The sequence below is a fragment of the Myotis nattereri genome (genome assembly GCF_964212035.1).
Source record: "Myotis nattereri genome assembly, chromosome: 1".
Taxonomy (NCBI): Eukaryota; Metazoa; Chordata; class Mammalia; order Chiroptera; family Vespertilionidae; genus Myotis; species Myotis nattereri.
This window is the reverse complement of record NC_138075.1, coordinates 207,868,384-207,880,348: the sequence shown is the minus strand read 5'-3', so window position 1 is coordinate 207,880,348 and position 11,965 is coordinate 207,868,384.

Here is an 11,965-nt window from a genome sequence, read left to right as displayed (position 1 = left end):
ATGTGTTTGCAGTGTCCTTTAACCAAGGACACCCAAAGATTAAGTATAAGGATTCCAGTAAACACCTGGGGGTCTGCTCAAGCACAGACTTGTTTGAAAAGGTCAAGGAATAATTAGGGGTGCTCCCTTCTGCACTCCCCTAAGTCGGAATCCCGATGAACAGGGCAGGCTGCCTTCAACACATTTCCCTTTTCTCAGAATGTTCTCCTTACAAACTTTCCAACCAAGTCTTGTGTGATCCCCAACACTTCATGACAGATGTATTTAAAACACAAATATGCCCATCACATGTTTAAAACTCTTCAAAAGCTGTGCTCTGCACATATGGTGGCCCAAACTCCTATGCATGGCACACAAAATTTCGTCATCTTCTTACTTTCCTAACTCAACTTTTGATGCTGCCTCTCTGCACTCTCTTCTCCAACCATTTTGAACTATTTCACATCCTAAACCTGTGAAATGATTTCATGCCTTTGAGCTTGTAGCAGAGACATTTACTACTCCTGGAAGAGCCATGTGTTCCTGTACATTTCACAGCCCAGTGAGGCATGTGATTAGTTCTAGCGAATGCGCTGTGAACTAATTTTATGTATCATTTCTGTGCTGAAGTATTTAACAGCCAGTGTGTTGCCTTCCAGCTTTTTGTTTTCTGCCATGCCAACTTGGAAGCCAGAGGTTCTGGATGGTACAGCTATAAGCCTGTACAGTCTCCACTAGCCTGCTTCCCCAAGTGACTGTGTAGAGCAGTGCGCTGTCCCCGATCTTCCCCATCCCTAACCAGCTGACCTGCATTGGACATGTGGTTTGAGTGAAAAAATAAACCTTAGTTTTATTAAGTTACTAAGGCTTCAGGGTCCTTTTGTTACCACAGCATAACTTGGTCTGTCCTGACTCATGCAGTGCTTCTGTACAAGCTGTTCCCTCTGTCCTCCCCACTCCCGCTTAGCTGCCTGGGAGAGTCCAACTTACCCTTCCAGTCCCATAGTCTTCATTCTGTGAAATTGATTTGACCCATTACCAGGTAGAGTTAATTACTCCCACTGTACTTTGTATGTAATGCCAAATTGGTCCTTATCACTTGTTACCACAATAATTTAATATCCATTGATTTATGGAGAGTAGATGGTAGGTGCCTTGTGTGTCATTCAGCTCTGAGGTTTGTATGTTCAGCACCCCAGAGGGGCATTGGCATGAAGAGGGTCCCCAATCCAATAAATGACAGATGAATGAGTATAGGCTACCAGTGGAGGGTGATGGAAAAGACCTTAATAGATATGAAAACATTGTGTGGGACTCTATGGCTCAGAGATATCAGGAGTCAATGATAGCTATTTTGAGCTCATGTACAGTTTAGAGTAATATCGGCCTATGTAATGTATATTACTGAGGCTCGAGTAGCTGAGAGGATTCTAGAAAAATAAAACTCTAAGGTGTGCAATCAGGAAGAGAGGTTTAAAAAGAAATAAAAAAAAGTACTTTTAACTCATGAGGGAATGTACAACTGTGGAATGAAAGCGTGTCCTGTTAGCAGAAAGTGATGATTTAGGAAATAGCATAGGACATGTATAACACAGACAGAATGATTATCAAATTAAAATCATGTGCAACTGACACACTGGAAAGCATGAAACAGAGATTGTAAACAAAATGCAACTTTTTCTCTCTGTCCGTCTTTCTCTCCCTATCTATAATCTATCTGCCATGAGAGCAGCAGGGGCAGATCCAAGTTTTGTAGCATTCCCCCCGCCCCACTGTCCATTAAAATTTAATTTTATAGCAGCAGAATACTCTCCCCCAGTGTAGTCTTGAAGAGGCCAATGACTTACTGTCACATTCAGGCAATAAAAACAAAAATTCTTTGAGTTGCAAAAAATAACCTCCCTTCAGATCTGAGCATCCTACGTCCCACGTAATAGTTAAAATTCTGAAACTGAGTTAGCCTTAACTCTTCTCTCCTCCCTTGGCTCAGACCTGCCTCATCCTGGAAGCCGGCCCTGGGAAAGGGGCATGGTCCTTTTCCTCTCCTCTCCCTCTGCTCACCTCCTCCCCTTTGCTAGCTGCTGTTTTCCTCCATGCCTGGAACGAAGCCCAGAAAGAGAGGTAAGGGAATAATATAGTTCTCACATGACTGGGTGGCCTAAGCCCTTTTGGGCCGGCAGCTGGCCTCCGTGGGGTGGCCTGGCAGATGATGAAAGCTGACCCTGTTATGGGCTCTGCAGAGGCGTCCAGCTGGGCCCCTGTCTCCTGTGGTTCCCTTGACCCAGGCTGAAGGTCTCTGTCCCTCTGGGTGGTCTCGTGTGACTCCTTCCCCTGGTCCTAGGATTCCAGAGGTAGAATGGCCAGCTCTTTCTGTGAAGATCTTCTGTCCATGCCTATAGGCCCCAAGACCACTCCACCCTACCCTACACCTGCTCCCTTTCCCACGGGGCCCACATCTGGTCTTGGAACACTCCCCTTGCTTTGCCACCAAAGTAGTATCCATTGCTAACATTTTTTATTAATCAATCAATTAATTAATTAATTAATTTAATTGATTTCAGAGAGGTAGGGAGAGGAGAGAGAGATAGAATCATCAATGATGAGAGAGAATCATTGATCAGCTGCCTCCTGCACGCCCCACACTGGGGATCGAGCCCCAAAACCTGGGCATGTGCCCTGTCCCGGAATCGAACTGTGACCTCCTGGTTCATAGGTTCATGCTCAACCACTGAGCGATGCTGGCTGGGCTATTGCTAACATTAAAATGTCACTTACAATGTTCCAGCCCTGTCCTATGTACTTCATGTTTATTATCTCAATTAATGCTCATACCACCTATGATGTAGATAAATCTGCAGGCCTTCTCCATGGATGTTTATTTTAAAACTTCTGTCTGAAGTTCTATTGTCACAAAACACTGTAAACACATTTCAGTTGTCACTGATTTTTATTACAGACACAGGAAGTGAGAGAGTGAGGCTTTATCTTAGCTCGTCACTATAAGGCTTAGGGCAAGCCAACACTGTCTCTGCAATGAACTCATCAACACAAAGATTCCTTCTCCCACTACAATTCTGTGACTTAAGAAATAATTCTAGGATAAGAACTTGCATGTAGGTGTCTACAGTGGAAGGTGAAAAAGGCCAGCTAGGACTTAGGGCAGGGAGAAGCCCAGACAGGCTGTCCTGATATAAATAACCCTTAAAATCCTTGAGCACCTTTAACCTTGGAAAAAAATGATATTTAAAATGCCTCAAAATCTAGATCTTTATCATTGCTTCATATATAACCCTCATCTCAAACAAAAGAGAGGTTTTAGCTCCTGGTTCTCAAGAACCTTAAAAACATTTCTCCCTCTGACTCAGTAACTCTACTACCAGAAATAACTTCTAAAAAATAATCGGAAGCATACCCGAAGATTTGTGCATAAGAGGATAAACCACAGTGGTTTTTAGAGCAGTAAAAAGCAGGAACAGCGCACTTGGTTCCATTTCTGCTCACATGACAGGGTCTCAAACTGTGCTAAATAAGTAGTGCTCTGCCCTGGCCGGTTTGGCTCAGTGGATAGAGCGTCGGCCTGCAGACTGAAGGGTCCCGGGTTTGATTCCGGTCAGGGCCATGTACCGTGGTTGCAGTCACGTCCCCGGTTGGGGGTGTGCAGGAGGCGGCTGATCGATGTTTCTCTCTCATTGATGTTTCTAACTCTCTATCCCTCTCCCTTCCGCTCTGTGAAAAATCAATAAAATATATTTTTAAAAAAGTAAGTAGTGCTCGCTCCCCTTACCCTGCTTTACTCCTTCCCTCTGTAAACAAAACCAAAAGGCATTGGAGCAGAAAAAGGAGAGACTTTATTCAGGTAAACAGTTTGCAAAATGGGGAAACACAGCCTCAGGGGGAAAACCCAGTGTGCTTCTCCAAGACAAAGCAGAGGCTGTTTTTTGTTTTTTAAATATATTTTTATTGATTTCCCAGAGGAAGGAAGAGATAGAAACATCAATGATGAGAGAGAACCATTGACTCCCTGCATACCCCCCACTGGGGATTAAGCCTGCAACCTGGGTATGTGCCCTGACAGGGGATCGAACTGTGACCTCCTGGTTCATAGGTAGATGCTCAACCACTGAGCCACACCAACCAGGCTGTTTTTGTGTGTTTTTTTTTTTAATTTTATTGATTTTTTACAGAAAGGAGGGAGAGGGATAGAGAGTTAGAAACATCAATGAGAGAGAAACATCCATCGGCTGCCTCCTGCACACCCCCCACTGGGGATGTGCCCGCAGCCAAGGTACATGCCCTTGACCGGAATCGAACCTGGGACCCTTCAGTCTGCAGGCCGACGCTCTATCCACTGAGCCAAACTGGTTAGGGCCTGTTTTGTTTTTTAATACACAAAGTTCCTGCCCAGGTTCCTTCATTAGGTCCATCTTATGTAAATGAAATATCCAAATTGGTACAGTTCTGATTGGTCTGAATTACGAAATTCTGATTGGTTGGTATTATGGGTCCTGATTAGTTGTGATGGAGCAGTTCTGATTGGATGGGGCAGGTCTCAGTCCATTGATTGAAAGATAAAACCAGGAACTCCTTTATAAAAGTGTAAAAGGGCAGGGCATAGTGCCAGGAAGCAAGAGTTCAGTAGAGGACTCTTCCTGGTTTTCAGAGTTACTTCCTGCTTTTCAGAGTTCTGAGTTACTTAAATGAGAAGCCCATGCCAGCAGATGGCTGCTAGACTCTTATTTTTAAAATTTGGGCCCTCGGTTGATTTTGGGGAATCCATCTCACAAGGTAAATAAGTTATTTCTTGGGGTTCACATGAAATGAATCTTTTCTGGGTCTACATGTCATAGCACTTATCACCATCTTTGTTATGTTTATTCGTGTACTTGCTTACCTTCTTTCTCCCAACTAGAATGTTAGCTTCATGAGAGCAGTAGGAGCAGATCCAAGTTTTCTGGGGACTAACATGCATATAAATTTGAAGTAATTTCTAAGAAAAACAATTAAAAAAAGAATATATGAATGTTGATTTAGAATGAAAATAAAAGGTCCTTGGAAGACTCCATATTAGCTTCACAGTGAATCTACCTCAGAGAGGAAGGGGCTTAGTCTCTTTTGTTCAAAGATGCATCTCTAGGACTTAGTGCCAGGCACGTAGTAGGTATTCAGGAAATACTTGTGCAATAAAAGAATGCCCAAGAATAGAGAATTGGCTTATGCATGAACTAAAAAAGGTGGGAACAGTTACTTAACTTGCCTTCAAACACAGTAAATAATGGAAAGAACTGAACTTGGACATAGTTTTGTTCTCCTCTCCTCTGTGGGCTCATGGCTGCCCAGCTAGACTCCATTCCCAGCCTACCTTGCAGCCAGCTGTGACCACCTGATGCAATTCATGCAAGTAAATGTGAGCAGAAATCATGGTGCCACGTCTGAGCCTGAGCTGTAAGATCATGAGAGTGCTTCTTCCACCTGCTGGCTAAAATCCAGATGTGGTGGTGGCTTAGTTGGACAAGATCCTGAAGAGGATGGCACAACAACAGCTTAGAAAGAACCAGGGATCCTGAATGACTATAAATAACAGAGCTGCTATACTGACTGGCACAGTCCATATCTGGATTATTAAGTGACAGAGAAATAATCTTCTTAGTTTTGTTACTCTTGGTATTTTTGGACCTCTTTGTTACAGCAGCTTAAACTTATACTAACTGATCCAGTTGTCAATACCAGGCTCTTTTCATTGTGCTATAATGCCTCCTAGCAACACTACTATAAATAGGAAGGGTGACTTACTTACAGTCAGGCCTGAGAGATGTCTATGGCTTCCTTCTGGCTGCTCCTCATGCTTCCTTTCCCTAATAATAATAGCAATGACTACCTAAGTGTCAGGGACTGTCCTAAGTGCTTTCCATGAAAGGACTCATTTACTTCACACCTTTTGAGTAGATAATATTATTATCTCCCCTTTAAAGATGACTACACCAAGGCATAGAAAGTTTAAGCAACACAGCTAGTAAGTGTGAGAGCTAGGATTAGACTCATAAGGGTTGGTTCCATAGCTTCGTTTCCCAGTCTCCAATGCTATGTTCTTCTGACTCTCTCATGTTCTTTCTTCTGCTCCCTTCCATCCTTCACATCCATTCAACATTCCCCCATTGTGAATAGGCCAATAGAGGTACCAGGTGATCATAAATAAAAAGAAGTTCCTGCCCCTTCCTCTCTGTCAATTGTTCCACATTTGTGTCTCTTTGGTATCTTCACACGATGTTGTGAACACTAGCATTTGGGGAATGTCATTCGGTACATATCAGGCCAGCATTTCATCAGGCACACTGAGCATAACTGAGAGAGCCCTGAGCTGTGAGCCAGAGGATCGGGCTGTGGGCCTGGCTCTGCCACAGGTTGCTGTGTGACCTTGACCATGGCACTCTCCTCGGTAAAGTGACAAGCCCGGATGGTTTCTGAGGGTCTTCATAACTCTGAAATCCATGATCTGTGATTCTTTCCTTTCTCAGCGCACTATCTGTCTGTCTGCTGCCTATAAGAGGAGGGGTCGGCTTTATACTTGGGGTCTGGGAAGGGTATTGTGTGGCTTGGCTGGATTCAGAAATGCAAAAGGAGAAGGTGGTGATAAGTCAGACTCTGCTGGTTTCCTGGTTGGTCTTGCTATCCCAGGCTCAAATGTCTCTCAGACATGCAGATGTAAATGAACCAGGATTCAAGGGTAATTAATAGTGGGGGCCAGGAAGTTTCCAAGCTTAAAGGGGGGACTTGAACCTAACTGACTGACTAGTGATATAATCATTGAGGTAGATTGTCCTCCAAGAGACTAACAGATGAATTTAGCTCCAGTGTCCATGAACTTCTGTCGATTGTGGCAAAAGAAGTATCCCCTAAAAGAGTGAGATTGGGCAAGAAGAATTTGAGGATGTGTGAATGAATAAATGAGGGATATGACAATCCTTTTCCTGCCGATGTCTTGAGCAATCAAACAGAGAAGACATGAGGCTCTCCAGGATGGCTGAGATGGATCCCCCCATCACCACTCCATGTCGAATTGATCAAAGTCTTTGATTCTGGCTGTCTGTTAAAATCAAACTTTCCCTCCTTCCCGATTTTACCATAGTTCCCCCTCTGGAAATTACTTGTACATGATTGATGCAGTTATCAGTTCTGGGTTAAGACAAGGAACCATCTGGTCAGACCTTGAGCAATGGCAGAAAAAAATATGGAAGAGGTAAAACCTCAAGCTGTGTGCAGGGTGTGCCCTTGCTGAATGGAGGATGTCATGTGCTCTTTTGCTTTCTCAACAATATTAGGAGAATGCCTTGACTTACATAGCTAAGCAGATGTTCTCTTGGCGGCAAATCTATTAGATCCTTGCCTACCTTGTTGAGTGGGTGGAGCAAAAATGAAAGCGGTAAGGAAGGAGCCAGCAGAGACAGGAAAGGACCTGAGGGGCCTCTGAGAGGTCAGGAGACGAGAGGCAATGACCCAGGATTCAGAGGTCAGCAGCATCTGAGGGAGCAACTCTGCTTTGTGTTCGGCTAACTTTTCTCTGACAAGGGAGAAAATCTGGGCAGCCACAGATCATTTGCAATTCAAAGAGCAAGAGCCCAGTGGGGTTGAAAACATACTTTGTGTGGAAGCGTTCACAGTACCCATGTTCCAAAGACTTCCCGCCCAAGGGACGTTGTCCCATACATTTAAGGACTTTTCATTGACATGGGTCGCTTGGTGCCACCACTTTTCCTCTTTTCTCTTCTTTCCCTTTCTTATTTCCCCTTCTGTACTGTCTGTGTGTCTGTCACTTTAACTCAGACTAGCCATCTGGAAACTTCCCTGCTAGGTAATAGTTCCTCATCAAATTAAAAACAGTCCCTTCTCTACCTCTCCAGAGCTCTGGTGTCAAGATGGTTGAGGAAGGTTGTCAAAATGGTACTCTGGGCCCCGGCCAGGTAGCATAGCTGGTTAGAGCACTGTCCCGACGGGCAAAGGTCGCAGATTTGATCCCCAGATTTGATCCCCAGTCAGGGCACATATAAGAAGCAACCAGTGAATGCATAAATAAGTGAAACAGCAAATCAATGCTTCTCTCTCTCTCTCTCTCTCTCTCTCTCTCTCTCTCTCCCCCCAACTTAATCAATAATATATATATTTTAAATGGTAGTATGATGTGGATATTTCCTGAGGATTTCAATTACCTTGCTCCCCCTACCCTTCATGATAAAGGTTAATCATGAGAGGGAAGAAAAGAACACACAATCTTATGAGAAATGAAGGTTGGCTTAGATGGGACCCACAGAGGCTGACTGAGATTTCAATTTTCTTACTGTAGTGAAAACTGCATTGCCATTAACTGCTGCACCAAAAATCACTTCCAGCGGTCTCCTGTGATCCCATCATGCAGTGGGCCACGAGGTGTGGACTGAATCTGCTAGGATGGTTGCTGAAGCATTTACTCATTATCACCCTCCACCTAGTCCTGGGGATCCTGCAGATGCGCAAAGATGGTGCTTTTGTGCAAACGAACAAGGAGGTGCCAATCCCTGATATCATGGCATAAGTTTAAGAAATGTTTTCTTCTCCTACCCTTTCTCTGTGCCCTTTCCTGGCCTGATTTGAATTTATGATTTTCTGCATGTGTTCCACAGCGTGCCAGATTTGGGTCAATAATAATAAATAAAAACAGGGTTACTTTCCAAGTATCTGCTATGTGTCAGGCAGTGAAGTGAGCGCTTCATATACATTATCCCTCCAAGTTTCAATAGCCCTGTCTGTCAGAGATTGTCCCCCAGTGTCTGTCCTTCCCTTCTTCCTAATAACATAATCCCATGTGTTGTAGCCAAGCACACGACTCTCTGCAATATGATTACATATCCCAGCTTCCCTTGTAGCTATGTGTGCCCACATGGTCAATGGGACATAAGCAGAAGAGCTGTGCGTAATTTTCAGGAAATGTCCTTCACTGGGGAGAACTTGCCCTTTTTGTGCTTTTCTTTTCATGCTGACTGGGATGTGGACACGATGGCTGTGCGTGAACAGCCATCTCAGCCCATGAGGTAGAAGCCACTGTGGACAAGGGTAAAGCAACAAGAAGGAGCTGCAGTCCTTGGTAATGGTGAGGGATAACTTTGAGATTTTAGGTCACTTGCATCTGAACCTGTCCTACCAGAAACATCCTGCCTGAAGGTAGTAGAATGAGGTATTAGAGGGTATGGGCCTTGGGTTAACACCTGAGTTAACATCCTATCTCTTCCACACTCACCAGCTTTGTGACCTCAGGCAAGTTATGTAACTGCTCTGTGTCTGATTCTTCATTTGTAAAACCAATATAAAGAAAACCTTCATGGATTGGGGGACAAAGTAAATTATATAATACTAGAAGCCGAGTGCATGAATTCATGCACAGATGGTGTCTGGCCAGCCCACCCTGATTGCAGCCAGGCTGGTTGGGGGAGGGGACTCGGGAGGTTGGCCAGCCAGCCGTGCACCCTGGTTGAACTCCCGGTCAAACTCCCGGTAGAGGGGACAATTTTCATATTAACCTTTTATTATACAGGATATTTAAACTTTTCAGCATTGTGTCTGGCACATTGTAAGTGCATGACAAATGGGAGATATTATTATGCTAATATTATAGATGAGGAGAATCTCATTGGACTTTGAGAACAAACCTAAGAGAAGTAATGTCCTTGAGGCCTCACAGAATATTCAGAGGGTTAGACCCAGGAGCCCCCCAAGACTTATAACGTTTCCATGATCTTTTTAAAAAAATATAATTTATTGATTTTAGAAAGGAAGGGAGAGGGAGAGAGAGATAGAAACATCAATGATGAGAGAGAATCATTGATTGGCTGCCTCCTGCACGCCCGACACTGGGGATTGAGCCCAGAACCCAGGCATGTGCCCTTGGCCGGAATCAAACCCGGGACCCTTCAGTCCACAGGCCGATGCTCTATCCATTGAGCCAAACCAGCGAGGGTCGTTTCCATGATCTTGACCATCATGAATGCCCAGATGTCTCCTTTAAAAACAAGAAAAAAGTGGTTAACTCTTTCTCATACTTTCTGGTTAACATACCTGAACATGGGCACGTGCACACACACACACACACACACACACACACACACACCCTGTGGAATCAGACCTGGATTTGAACAAGCACTGCACACGTCTGCTCTGAGCTTTGCAGTGTCTCCTTCAGCTCTCTCAGTCCCTGTCCACATTTCCACGCTAGACTTCTAACCTCTCATGGGTTCCTAAGTGCCATACAGTCTTTGAATAGTCTCAGCCCCTTTGTTTCTTTAGATAGCTTGCAAGCAAAATTGCAAGAGCAAGTTTGCTGATAATTTTTGTCTTCACCGATAGGCCTAAAGATTATTTGATAAATTTCCAAATAGCAACTTAGGAGCAGTAGAGAGAGGTTATATGGTTAAGGCCAATATTTTTCAGTTTGCAATAGGAAGACTAAAGTTATTGGAGAAGAGGATAGTGACTATTGCTCAAGTGGCTATTAGGATCAACTATTTGGCACTGCAAACGTGGGAGAGAAGTGAGTGAAAGACTCACTCCATGGCTAAATATGGTGCCAACCCTAATTTTCCAATTTCTGATGCATTTTTCTCATCCACAAAGAATGTATGTTGGCAGGTTTCTCTCCCGCCTTCACAGAGTGGTTACTGCTCTGCGGCCTCTTCGCAAGTTTTAATTGTGCTCGTGGCAATGGCTATTTCCAGACAGAAAACTGTAGAATCCTGAGAAGAGTTGAAGAAATTATCAAATGTGAATCCACACTGTGATCCAGCTGGATCACGGAAGCAATCCTTTGGGTTTTACACATCGGTGAAAAGATTCGGGCTCTTGTGTGCTACACCATGAGTGCTCTTCTTCTCTGAAAAGATGCACTTTCATTATTTAAATTGTATCAGAAAATATTCATATTGTGTTCGATGAGTTTTTATCTTTATATCTTAAAAAGAATCCTTTTGAAAATCAAGTTTCGTATATCCCATTTTTAATAGTATATTTCCCACTGGAGTAACTAGCTTCCTTCTCCCTAATCTTTTTCTAAAAAAAACAGGCAAAGGATAAAGCAGGTGGAGACCAAAATATTACCTTTCCTACTGATAAAGCTGACATTGAAGGGAGTGGAGTATATCTGTGGGCAAATGGACTTCCTGATGCGGAGACCTACTATTGGTAGGACTGCCCACCTGTCCAATAGGCAGAGTCAGATCAGCAGGAGCCTCCACACAGCTCGGTATGGACTGTGAAGCTTTACTGCTGTGCCTACCATGGGTTCGAGAGCCATCTAGAGCAGACTCACCACTCAGTTAAGTCCCTCCATTGCCTGGGGAGGGGTCTGAGGGCTGCAGAGAGACCATTTTGCTCATGGGGCTTATACCATAGGATAGGGAGCAATTGAGTGGGAAGAAGTATCTTCTCTCCCACAATCTTAAATGATGAAGTGCATCATAGTAGGCATGATTCCTATCCTTCTTACTTCCTCACTGCCCCTTGAACATTCTAATTACAGCAAGAGAACAATACTACGTGGTAAAAAGAGCACTGGGCTGGGTGTCAGGAGACGTGGGTCCTGGTTGGAGCTGGCGGGTGAGCCTGCGGGCTTTCTGGATCTTGTCATGGTGTAGTCTTTGTGTGTGTGTGCGGTCTGACGGTGTAGGAGGGGTTGCTCCTCCTTGCTAACAACATCGGTCCTGTGGTCCGGGTCCCATCCCTCTTTCTCTGGGAAACTTTGCCCTCTCCTGTCTACACAACTTCTTTTTTTTTTCTCAACTGGATTCCTTCCTTAGGTTTTTGGACACTTTCAGGTCTTTCCCACTTAGAAACAATGTCCGCACTTGTCCCCCATTCTTTCTGGCGATTCCTATGTCTGTACCTTTTTATAAAATAGAAAGACTTCTCTAAATTGTTGTCAAAGTGTACTGCCTCTGCCCATCCACCCCTCAAAGCAGCCTGGCTTCTG